Source organism: Hemicordylus capensis, chromosome 1 (assembly GCF_027244095.1).
Source record: "Hemicordylus capensis ecotype Gifberg chromosome 1, rHemCap1.1.pri, whole genome shotgun sequence".
In the NCBI taxonomy this organism is placed as follows: Eukaryota; Metazoa; Chordata; class Lepidosauria; order Squamata; family Cordylidae; genus Hemicordylus; species Hemicordylus capensis.
In genome coordinates this window covers 270,695,745-270,708,208 of record NC_069657.1, presented here as the reverse complement: position 1 = coordinate 270,708,208, position 12,464 = coordinate 270,695,745, and the positions used below count along the sequence as shown (strand labels likewise).

The window sequence follows — 12,464 nt, the reverse complement described above, 5'->3', positions numbered from 1 at the left end:
CTGCACTGTTTCATGGACTGTGCCCATTATTTTCTGGGATCGTTCCAGCTGTTTGGAGTAATGAGAGCACATTAGATTGCAATGGGGCAGGGACCTCTCCCTCAGGTTCATGGAACATATGCCTTTCGATTTTTACTTATGCTGCCCTGTAAACTGCCATACATAGTGGCAGTAGTATAACAGAAACACATAGTTTCTCCCTTCATGCCATGGTGGTCCCAGTCTTGCTGTTTTGGTTATCATTGCAGCAAGATATCATGATTTTCAACTTTCAGGTTGAAATGTTTACTTTTATGGGGGTACAGATCAACTCTTTTTTTTTTGCTGTGCATAGCTCTATCAAAAAGAGCATTATTAGGAACATAGGAAGTTGCCATATACTGAGTCAGACCATTGGTCCATCTAGTTCAGTATTGTCTACACAGACTGGCAGCAGCTTCTCTGAAGTTGCAGGCAGGAATCTCTCTCAGCCCTATCTTGGGGATGCCAGGGAGGGAACTTGGAACCTAGATGCTCTTCACAGAGTGGCACAATCCCTTAAGGGGAATATATCTTTCAGTGCTCACACATCTAGTCTCCCATTCATATGCAACCAGGGCAGATCCTGCTTAGCTAAGGTGACGTCATGCTTGCTACCACAAGACCAGCTCTCCTCTCTTATGACTTGTAAGTGGCTTCTCCAAGGTTGCAGGCAGGAATCTCTCTCAGCCCTATCTTGCAGAAGCCAGGGAGGGAACTTGGAACCTTCTGATCTTCCCAGAGCGGCTCCATCCCCTGAGGGGAATATCTTACAATGCTTACACATTAGTCTCCCATTCGTATGCAACCAGGGCATACCCTGCTTAGCTAAGTGGACAAGATATGCTGGGCTTCTTGCTGGGAAGGGAAGGGGGTAGTTTACCAATACCACTTGAGGTATTGGTAAACTCTCTTTCTCTGTATATGCTATATGTAATTCAGCTTCTGTGACAGATTGGTACAAAGAATTATACTGTGAGGAGGATGGGGTCGTGGCTCAGTGGTAGAGCATCTGCCTAGCATGCACAAGGTCCCAGGTTCAATCCCTGGTATTTCCAGATAGGGCTGAGAAAAAAAATACTGCCTGAAGCCCCAGAGAACTATTGCTGGTTAGAGTGGACAATACTGAGCTAGAATGACCAATACTCTTACTCAGTATGTGGCAGCTTCCTTCCTACGTTCCTATGACTGGACATAATGAATCAGATTAATGTTGCATCTATGCTGCCAATGTTTAATCCTGGTTTCTAAGAGTTGCCTGAAAAAATAGACTCCATTATGTCAGTGATGCTAGAATTCCACTCTTGGTTGCTAATGCTACGATAACAATAATGCATCCAGGTGCGCGTTATGGAGTTAATCGGTTGCTTCCTAGATCCTGCAGGCTATGTTCTGTGCATTATGCAGATAAAGACAATATGTTAACAATTTGTGTAGTTTAATTTAAAATCTCTCCTATTTACAGCCAAATTATGAAGAAAATTAACAATCACTTTTAAGTTTGCCTGAGAAGGCTGAAATGGTTATCCTTGAACACATCACTAAATTAGTCATGATTGGTACAAAATGAAGGGGGAAAGACTGATGCTATAATGTGCAACCAAACACAAAAACAGCTAGCAGGTGATGGCCAGCTGGAGAAGCTCCCACCTTCTTTTTCCAAAGGGAACATAACCATCTGTCACTGTTTGGCTGTCCAGACTAAGGAATCATGGGTCAAATGGCATTGAGGCTTTTTCCATGGGTGCAGGGGGGAAATGGTTGAAGGGAGCATATAAACATCACTCTGTTAATGACAAAGCACTCCTCTGAAGAAAAAAAGTATTAGGAAAACTTTGTATAGAAGGCAGATAAATAGAAAAAACAAGTACAGAAGAATCTGCTTTGAAACTGTGAAATTAATTATTGAGGAGGAATGGTAGGGCATATCTTAAGCAGAATATTTAATTCTGTCTGAGACATTTCCAGTGAAATTCAAATCACTTTAAAAATATTGGGCTTTTCAAGTTAAGATTAAAGTATCTTCAGGATAAAAATATTGTGAGACTACAGAATACTTGTTGCCATGATGTTGGAAAACACAACAGCATCTCCTGGAGGAATGCCCATTCTGTAGAATCAGTCCCAAACTGTAGATTTCAGTACATCTGCCAGCTACTTTGGTATATTAGTCTGCTTAAATATAACTTCAGATTTCAACAGCCACGTGCAGCAAAATACAAGGGCGCACAGGCCTTATTTGTAAGTAATTTTCCATTGAAATCACATGAAGTTTACATACCTGTGCATATATTTAGGAATGTGGTCGAAGTCAGGCTTTGCAGTAGCAATGCATCCTCAGTGGCCAGAAAGTAACATGACAGACTAGTATGTGCTTCAAACATACTATACTGAATGTAGCAGAGGCAGCTTCAGTGCTCTGGTGACACATGCATTTCTCATGTTCCAAAACAAGCTCATATAACTGTTTCTGCATGTTGTGAATGGGGAACACCTGCTTATGAGGGGTGCCTGCCAGCTGGTATCTTGGATGTCATGCTTCCTGTTATGTCACACCACTCAAACAAGTCGAAAGAACTTTGTAACAGAACAACTTCCCCAAGTAGTGATTGTGTTTTATGCACTTGGCTTTATTTTTGCTGTTGACACTTTCCTTTCCATTGCAGTGGAGCAGTCTAAAGATGGTATGAGCAGCAGGCTGTCAGTGCAATGTTGCTTACCTTTAAGTAGAGTTGGAACTGATTGTTCAAAGGGAAAATTCAAAAGAGCATGTCAGAGTTTCTCCGAAGGAGAAACACTGGAGAAATTTCTCAGATGGTTCCCTTTAAGGTAAACAGCCAATGAAAAGCATGGGTCATTTCACAGACTGGAGTTTGTTTATTATATTTTTACACCATTTTTTTAAGATTGTGAGCCCTTTGGGGACAGGGAGCCATCTTATTTATTTATTTATTTCTCTATGTAAACCGCCCTGAGCCATTTTTGGAAGGGCGGAATAGAAATCGAATATATTATTATTATTATTATTATTATTATTAGTAGTAGTAGTAATAATCAGAAACTAAAAGCTTAAAGCAATTTAAAACCACAGGTCTTGTTAAAAAGATTGGGTGAATAAATGTGAATAAAAGCTTGGATAAATAAAAAGTCTTTAAAGACTTTTAAAAAGTTGTCAGAAATAGGGAGGCTTTTATTTCGGCAGGGAGCACATTCCAGAGCTGCAGGGAAGCAACAGAGGATGCCCATCCCTGTGTGGCCACCAGATGAGCTTGTGGCAACTGCAGACAAACCTCTCCAGATTATCTAAATGGGTGGTGGGGCTCACAGTGATGACCCCACAAAGTATATCCTTTGTAAGATATACAGTGGGAGGTGTGTTCTCCTAATTTTCATCTTAAAAGTAGTGGTGTTTTCATTTCATAACAGATGATAAAACTGAAATGGATAGGGCCCTTTCATTTCATTGTTATTAGTACAGTAACAGTTAAGTGGCAGTACTTACATCCTAAGTACTGCAGCAAGCATGGAACTGAAAGCTCTGTGCTCACTGTGGAAGACTTCCCCATGAAAGCAGTGCACAGTGCTCAGAGGGGAGGGTGAATTTTGGGGATCCTTCCTTCTCTTCAAAATGCCCTGTGCCTTGCATAAATATGGGCAATATTCACTCCCCATCTTTCCTTCTCCCGGAAGTACTCTGCATCATGTGAAATTATGTCCCCAAGGGCTATCTGACCCTCAAGGACATATTTATGCAAGGCACAGGACAATTTGAAGAAAATTGTCCTGTACCTTGTGCAGTTAGAATAAGACCGCCACAAATGGTGTGGCATTCACATTCCATGTCTGCAACAGCAGTTAAGATGTCTACCAGGATTCCCCACACCTGCAGAGGAAGAAGTATGAGGCTAAAAAAACAAGGTAGATACATGTAGGCTAAGTTCTAAGCAAGCACAATATGTGAGGCAATAGGACATATTGAGGCTCTTCACATAATTCGTGTGAAGAGCTGTAAGGGGGTTTGTGGGGAAAGCAGGCTTAGCCTCCCAGTCAGGGTCTACTCATGTGCCACCGTGCAACACACAAGCAAAAAGATGAGGTTAACAGAGCATTCGCTCCATTAACCTCATCTAAGGGGAGGGGTATTTATGGAGGTTAGCTGCTGGGAGCCGCGCAGCTCCCATTGCGGGCACACAATCACCCAAAAGCGGGCTAGGCTCCCTTAGCCTGCCTTTGGGCACTCATGAGAATAGCCTCATTTTCTGCTTAACTGGTACAGAAGTGAAACCATGATGTCTTATTTTATAGTTTACATGCTTTTTGGTACATGAGTGGGTTTGTAAGTGATTCAACTCTTCTTTTCAAACTGAAGTAACTGTTTGTATTTTTTTTGGTTTTTAAATAAAATTAAATTTATTAAATTGAATAGAAAGTAGTTAGATAGCAAATGCATGTGTCTCTTTAACTGCTAAAAATTTGGAACACTTTGTCTAAAATATGGCAGGCTTGATCCCTTGAAGGTGTAGCAGAGTGGCTGAAAATTGCATGCCCTTTGGATGAAAAGCACAGAAGGTACAAGCCGTAGAACAAAGTTGAGTTTCCTGCTGAAAGCAAATGGAAATGAAACTGAATGAAAACAGTGGAAATAAATGAAACAACAACAAAATAAATGTGCTTTGAATAAATTAATCACTCAATGGATGAAGTTTTCAAGGATGGAAATAAGTGGATTAACCCAATTAAAAACATGTTCCTCCATACCCCTACTTAAGAGGTAGGCAGCCCACCTATTGGGTTGAGTCAGTGCTGTTGGTTACATGTCTATTTGTTGGACATTGCTCTCAATTTAGAATAAATCTGTGAACCTTTATTAAATTCATGTATGTTTCATGTCTCCATTTTTAGGTGCGAGAACAAAGTAAGGAAAACACAAGACACTGCTTGCAGCTAGAGAGATGAGGTGGTGGGATGGTGGTTGTTTGGAGGCTGTAAAAATTGTGAGTAGCGGTATTTAAAAAGCAAGAGCTCTAAGGGGAAAATAAAAACCCCACACCAAGAAAATACAGGCAGAAGCTTTATCTGCTGGAAGGTTCATTTGCATGCAAAAGCCTATCCACTGAAATATGCTACAGTGGTTCCTAGTTAGAGGGTATCTTCATTGATAAGCAAATTGCATACAATCTGAGCCTTGGTAGTTAAAATCAGCATGCTCACTTCATTATCAGAGGAGACCATGAAGTATGTGAGCTGTCTAAAATGGGAGTTAACAGGTGAAGGGGAACAGGAACCACTGCATTTATTTCATCATGGCCTAGGGTTACGAGGTCCAACCATAGACACCACTGTGATGATGAGTTCATGCATAAACCCACCTGTCTTGATGTGGAATCACACCATTCTGCTTCCTGCAGCTCCCATTTATTCAACTGTGCCTCCTGGCAAATAGTTCATTTACACAATGATGCATCCGCCTTCCAGTTACTTTTATGCATTTCACAAAGGCAACCTCCTGTGGAAGACAAGGCATACTGTGATTTGACCATAACCTATTTTATCCAAATGGAAAAACTAAAAAGCACTCCTGGCCAGTTTCTGTAACTGCAAGATCCATGAACAAAGATTAATTCAATAACACCCCAGTGCTGGAAATCTGAGTGAGCAGAAGCTGAAAAACCCATCAGTGACTGACTGATTGATTGATTAAGTACTGTCAAGTGGGTGTCAACTCTTAGCGACCACATAGATAGATTCTCTCCAAGATGATCTGTCTTCAACTCTTTTAAGGTCTCTCAGTGGTGCATTCATTGCTGTCGTAATCGAGTCCATCCACCTTGCTGCTGGTCATCCTCTTCTCTTGCATCCAACTTTCCCCAGCATTATTGAGTTCTCAAGGGAACTGGGTCTTCGCATAACGTGTCCGAAGTATGATAGTGTGAGCCTGGTCATCTGTGCCTCAAGTGGAAATTCTGGATTGATTTGTTCTATGTTCCATCTGTTTGTTTTCCTGGCTGTCCATGGTATCCTCAAAAGTCTTCTCCAGCACCAAAGTTCAAAAGCTTTTTCTATCTTGCTTCTTCAAGGTCCAGCTTTCGCATCCATAGAGTGTCACGGGAAAAACCATTGCCTGAACGATTCTAATCTTTGTAGACATGTCACAGCATCTAAATATCATTTCCAAGACCTTCATTGCAACCCTATCAAGTACTAGTCTGTGGTGTATTTCTGGACTGCTGGATCCATCAGTGAAAGCAGCCTCAATATCACCCACCTACCAATGCTGCAAGGGCACACTGGTATTTTGAAACAGAAACTAGGGTTCAATGATAGAACAATTTTTCCTAGACTGGGAGCAAGACATTACCATAGCTCTGTCTCACTTGTCTGTCCAATGCATATAGCTGTGGGTGAGCTCTAGATGCTGTTAGGTTGAGCAGATGAATCTAGAAAAGAATGAGATAATGGTAGTTAAAAGGCCTATTTTTTTAAAGTATTGATTTATGAAATGCATGCATTGAATAGATCTGTGCATGGTAAAAAGGTTGGATTCAGACAAGACATGATACAATGCAGAAGTAGCATTGGTAAGGAGAGGAACATGTTAGCCCCTCCTGCCAGTCAGGTTTGGTCCGGTCGTTGCAGAACTCCGACATTCTGTTAGACTCCCCTTGCCCTCTCCTCCTTCTCACCTCCTTTACTTGTAACTGGTGGGGGCAGTGGACGGGTTGCCTCACTTCCTCTTCATTCCAGAGGGAACATTAAATCAGGTGACTCAAGCTGATTTAAAGCAGGCCTGCTCAACATCGGGCCTCCTTCAGATATTGGCTTACAACTCACATAATCCCTGGCTATTGGCCACTGTGGCTGGGGATTATGGGAGTTGTAGTCCAAAAACAGCTGGGGGGCCTAAGTTGAGCAGGCCTGATTTAAAGTGACAAACAACAACACCATAGTTATGGTGCAGGTAACTACACCCCAGGGAGTCAGCGAAGCTCTTCTCATGATTGGTGAGAAGAACTTCTTCTGGGTCTGTGAGGAGAGTGGGCTTAGCCTGCTCTCCCTGCAGGTGATCAAAAGGCCGCCCACATGACTGCTGGCTCCATCATGGAGCCAGTGAGGGCTGCAGGGATCGGGGGCCGTATGGCCCCTGGAAGTTCCAGGATGCCCCATGCAAGTAAATTGCAGCCTCCCGGCTGGGGGTCTACTCATGTGTCGCCGCGCACCGCAAGGACACACGAGCAAAAAAATGAGGTTAATGGAGTGCTTGCTCTGTTAACCTCATTTAAGGGGAGGGAGAATTAGGCGGGCTAGCCACCTTGGGAGCACCGGGCTTGCCTGCGAACCCAGTTTTCCCCACAATCCCTGGGAAGTGGGTTAAGCTCCCTTAGCCCGCTTTCCAGGGATTTTGGGAATAGCTTCAGCCTCTAACACAAGGTCTGATCTCCCCTGGATGAGGGAAACAATTGGGCTGGCAGCCACCAGTAGTCCAGAGGTTGCTAGACTTCTCCAAAGCCACAGAATTTACTGTGTTGAGGAGAGCCTTGGGTCTTCACCACCCCCCTGACTTGCAAAGCTCTGAGTGGTCAAACCATACAAACCCCCAAAGTAATTTGATTCCCAGACACCTCCAGGCTGCAAAACCCTGAGGTGATGTTCATTGCAAATCCCCTTTCATGCCAATCATGCCTGTTGGTTTAATTTATAATCCCCATTCTGTACCCACCTGCAAATCTGACCAGGACTTCTCTAATTTCTTGCAACACTGTTGGTTTAATTTACAATTCCCATTCAGCAATCACCTGCAGATGTGATCAGGACTGCTCTAATTTTCTTATAAAGATAAGAAAAGGTTTATCTGCTTATAAAGAGGCAGACCTCACTCCTACTCCTTTTGGATAGGTCACAGAGCAGCATGTGACCCAATGGCATCCCCATGTGTTCCACTACCCCATCCACCCCACCTAGGGGTGTGCACAAAACTGGTTTGCCTGGTTCAGTTCATATCCAAACCAGACTTGAACAGTACTGGGCATGTTCGGTTTTGTGCAACCCCCCCCCCCCCGGCTCAGCTTGAATTTGAGCAGGTTTGAGGGTTCAAACATGAGCCTTAATTTTTTCTAAAAAAATTATTTATTTATTTATTTATTTATTACATTTATATCCCGCTCTTCCTCCAAGGAGCCCAGAGCGGTGTACTACATACTTGAGTTTCTCTTTCACAACAACCCTGTGAAGTAGGTTAGGCTGAGAGAGAAGTGACTGGCCCAGAGTCACCCAGCTAGTATCATGGCTGAATGGGGATTTGAACTCGGGTCTCCCCGGTCCTAGTCCAGCACTCTAACCACTACACCACGCTGGCTCCACTTATAATGTTCAAACCCCTGAACTGGCCCCAAGCCAGAGGAGGGGGGTTGGGTTTGGCTCAACCTTGATGTTCGATGTTGAACTGGCTCAAAGTTGAGCCGGTTCGCACATCTATCACTTCAGCATCATTCTGGGCAGCAAAGTAAGAGCAGCATTGCTTGAAACAAGCCACCATTTCCCTCTTGTAGGAACATAACAACTGTGTCCATTCCATTGTCATAATAGGGATTGTGTCAAACATCAAAGCATCAGAGGAAGAATCCACTATTTGTGCTCCTGAGTCCTGATCTCTACTGTGTTTATCTGAAGGATTGAACAGAGTCTACATGCATACAAGTTGTACATGTATAGTCGCTATATGTATGGTCAGGAGTCCCTGCAAGATTCACAACTGCATGGGGATAGCCTATGTTCTTCATACAACATGTATGCTCATAGGATCGGTTCAGACTTTTGGATGAATGTATGGAGGTCAAGAGGAAGGACAGTGGGAGTAATCCCAGTTCCTCTCCTTCCATGCATTTGCTAATAATCCACAGTGTGTTTTAGTTGCATGCTTTTAAATATGTGTGCAGCTATTAAATGAAAATGAGAATTCTTGATTTTTAGGCATTATCTTGAGAAAATGTGTATCTAAATTGCAGCACTTTAGCAATGTGAAAATAATCATCCTAGAAATTACAATGATGCAAAATTTTCTGACTTACACTTGATCTCTGATCTTCACAGCTTTGGCTATGAATTAGCCTACTAATAATAGAAAACTGGAAAGAAAAAGCCATGAATAACAAAAATACATCCCTTGTGCTCCAAGTAAGGGGAAGTGCCATATGCTGGACATCCAGAGGCTTCATTTGTACCAGTGCACTTGTCAGTTTTCATTTCATTTGTTTCTGTCTGCACCACCTTGCCCTTCTTTGTTCTTATGTAGGGGTGTGTGAAAAAGAGAGTGGTGTTTCTTCATTTGGTGATTTGATTTGTTCAGTTGACTCCTTTCAAAAATGGCCTCATTTTAAGCTTCATTTGAATGGCCACCTTATTTCAGTTTTGCTTTGCTTTTAAATTGTTTCCATTTGTTTCAAAGGTCAAATTCACTGTAAATGTGTCACTTATTTTCAGAACTGGATGATATTTGCAGATGTGGAAGTTATCTACAAAGTGATGAAGACTGCCAAACTTCATCCAAATAGCTGCTGGGTTTTTTTATTCTAGTGGCAATTGGAATGTGACAATTTTCAGGGGTGTTTGCTGGTCCTCCTAGTGTTTTGGGGGACAATTTGCATGAAACTCAGAAAATGTTAAGGTGCACCCAGCTAACATCACTGAACATTTCCAGAAAGATAGGTGTAGCGATTCAGGAGTTATCCATGAACATAGTTGGAGATGATAATTTTTTGTCATCTGCCTCAGGGATGTGCACAAAACTGGCAAAGCCAGTTTGGCTTGAATCTGAGCTGGATTCGACCCAAACTGGTCCGGTTCTGTGCACTGTCAAACCAGACCCAGTTCCAAAGGGCTCGGAGCATTACTGGTAAAGGGAAATCTGGTCAGGATTCCCCTTTACCAGTAAAGGTCAGGATTCCCCTTTATCAGTAAAGGGGCGGGGGGGGCAGGGAGGGGGCTTTCCCTAAAAGTAGAGTGAACAGGAGGGGAGTAAAAAAAAGTGCTGCTAGTGGTGGCTGTGGCCATGGTGGCCTCAGGGAGAGTGACTGGAGTGGCACTTTTCCCCACCCCTGCTGGCCTTCCCCAAGTAGCCCAGGCCAGATCGGGCCTGGTTCGGGTCTGGTTTGGGCCACTGCACAGGCATGGAGGTCATTAAAATGGCCTCCATGCATGTGCAGAAGCCATTTTAGTGACCTCCATGCATGTGCAGAGGCCCAAACTGGGCCCAAACTGGCCCAGGTTACTCAGGGGGAGGCTGGCAGGGATAGGGGGAGCAGCGGCCCCACCCCCACGGCGGCAGCCACCAGCACTTTTAGGGTACTTTTTTACTCCCCTCCCAGCCACTCTACTTTTAGGGAAACCCCCTGCCCCCCACCACTGGTAAATGGGATTGGGAATCCTCACTGAGCCAATTCAGTTCAGTTCATAATGGGCACAGTTCGGTTCAAATTTGGACTGGCCAGTTCATTAGCTTAAAGGTAAAGTGTGCCGTCAAGTCGATTTCGACTCCTGGCGCCCACAGAGCCCTGTGGTTTTCTTTGGTAGAATACAGGAGGGGTTTACTATTGCCTTCTCCCACACAGTACAGAGATGATGCCTTTCAGCATCCTCCTGTATTGTGCTGCCCAATATAGTACAAGCAAGGATTCAAACTGGCAACCTTCTGCTTGTTAGTCAAACATTCCCCCACTGCGCCATTAGGTGACTCTAGTTAGCCATTAGCTACAATCCCAGACAATTTTGTTCTGAAAAAGGTGCTTATTTGAGCTGTGTGGGCAAGTACCACTGATCAAAGTTCTTCTGGTGTACAAAAATGAATCTACACACATACGAAAGAAATCACTTTTCTTTTTCTTTTTGCAGATCAGTCTTCAATATATACAAGAGTGATACCCTTGCTGATATGATGACTTCCCCACTGAAATCTGGTACAATGTCCCTATTTATATGTAGGACGCCTTCGCACATAACAGCAAACCTGCCCCCATTTCCCCTGTGTGCCCCCAGATGACCCTGATTGGCAGTCTGGAAGACTGCAAGGGAGGAGGAACTAGCTGCATGGGGTTCCTGCTTCATATGAAGGAAAGCCACGGCAGCCAATTGAGAACGAGAGAGGACGGAACTTCCTACCCGATCTCTGTTTTAGGCAGCTGGCACAAACCGGAGAACACAGCGGCAGAGTTTGGATGACACTATGCCACTTCAGGATCCAAAGTTTTGGCAGTGAAACTCAAGTGCAACTGAAGGTTCAAATTCAGGTTTGGGGTCAAGAACTGACCCGCAGTTCAGTGATGAAACTGTGGGTTCATGAATTTGGATGACCACAAACCTGAACCTCTGGCATGGTTGCCTCCAGTTTGGCATTATATTCAAAGGTGGCCATAGTGTATATGTGGAACAGAAATGAGTTACATGCTCCTGAATAACTTCTAAAGAAGAAAGTAACATTGTTCAGTTTTATTCATGTAACTACAGCTGAGCCAATGTTGGTGTAGGAAATCAAGGCATGGTAAAGAAAAGTTCTGCATTTAGAGAAATTGTATGATTTCAGAGAAAACAAGAGCATTCATTTGCGGGGAAAGAAAGTAATTCAAACAAATGCCAGTGTGACTTCTGGATTATATACACTGACTTACATAAAGGTCTAACTGCTCTGAAAACACAAACTAAAAATAATTATTAAGTCACAAGCAGTAAAAATGTGTTTTCTCTCAACTGCAGCCCTCAGTACCCAGTCAGGAGTATTATAATGCTTAATTAATTGAAGGGAAACTATTCACATACAGTGATATCAGCCATCCTTCCAGAGTTGTTTTACATTCTATGCAGGAGGCATTGCAATTTTAGGCATTTCTCCTTCAGTGAATTAAAGCATAATACAATTTTCTCTTTTGTTTCCAGTATATTTTCCACATCCAAAGGATTGTTGAAGTACATATATTTAAAAGCAATGTATTTGCCTTCGATAAGCTCTGTTTTTATGCATAACTATACATGAATTTCCAGCATGACTCGGCTGCCCGATACTACATTGGCCCTTAATAAGGAACAAAAGACTGAGGATGTTCTAACAGGAAATGTTTAATACAGTGGCCTGACTTTAAACTTACTTATACTGGAGTAAGGTCAAACTACACATTGGACCGAGTCTCACGATCCATGAGACCTGGTTTGGGTGGTGAGCGGGAAGGAAGCCCTGGGTGTCTGGATTGGCCGCCCACACGATTGCCAGCTCTGAGATGGAGCCGGCAGGGGCTGGGGAGCTCAGGGGTTGCGTGGCCCCCGGAAGCCCCAGTATGCCCTGCACAAGCACGCAGGGCATACTGGGGAGACCCCCAGAGTCGGGAGGCGGCTTTTTGTCTTCCCTCTGGGGGTCTACTCGTGAGTAGGCATGGCGTGAAACTGCACCACGGCTACTCATGATT

The 12,464-nt window shown here is 43.5% G+C and overlaps 1 long non-coding RNA gene and 1 other non-coding gene across 2 annotated transcripts in view; both read left to right on the top strand.

The window, feature by feature from the left end:
* The window catches only part of LOC128339733 (uncharacterized), a 62,840-nt gene extending 51,000 nt beyond the window's left edge, over positions 1 to 11,840 (top strand). The window contains exons 2-3 of the long non-coding RNA XR_008313188.1: positions 4,921 to 5,012; positions 10,903 to 11,840. This is a non-coding gene — a long non-coding RNA (uncharacterized LOC128339733). The remainder of the gene's footprint in view (positions 1 to 4,920; positions 5,013 to 10,902) is intronic.
* TRNAA-AGC (transfer RNA alanine (anticodon AGC)) lies at positions 1,005 to 1,076 on the top strand. Its single transcript has one exon. It is a non-coding gene; the product is annotated as a tRNA-Ala (tRNA).
* Positions 11,841 to 12,464: the final 624 nt, after the last annotated feature.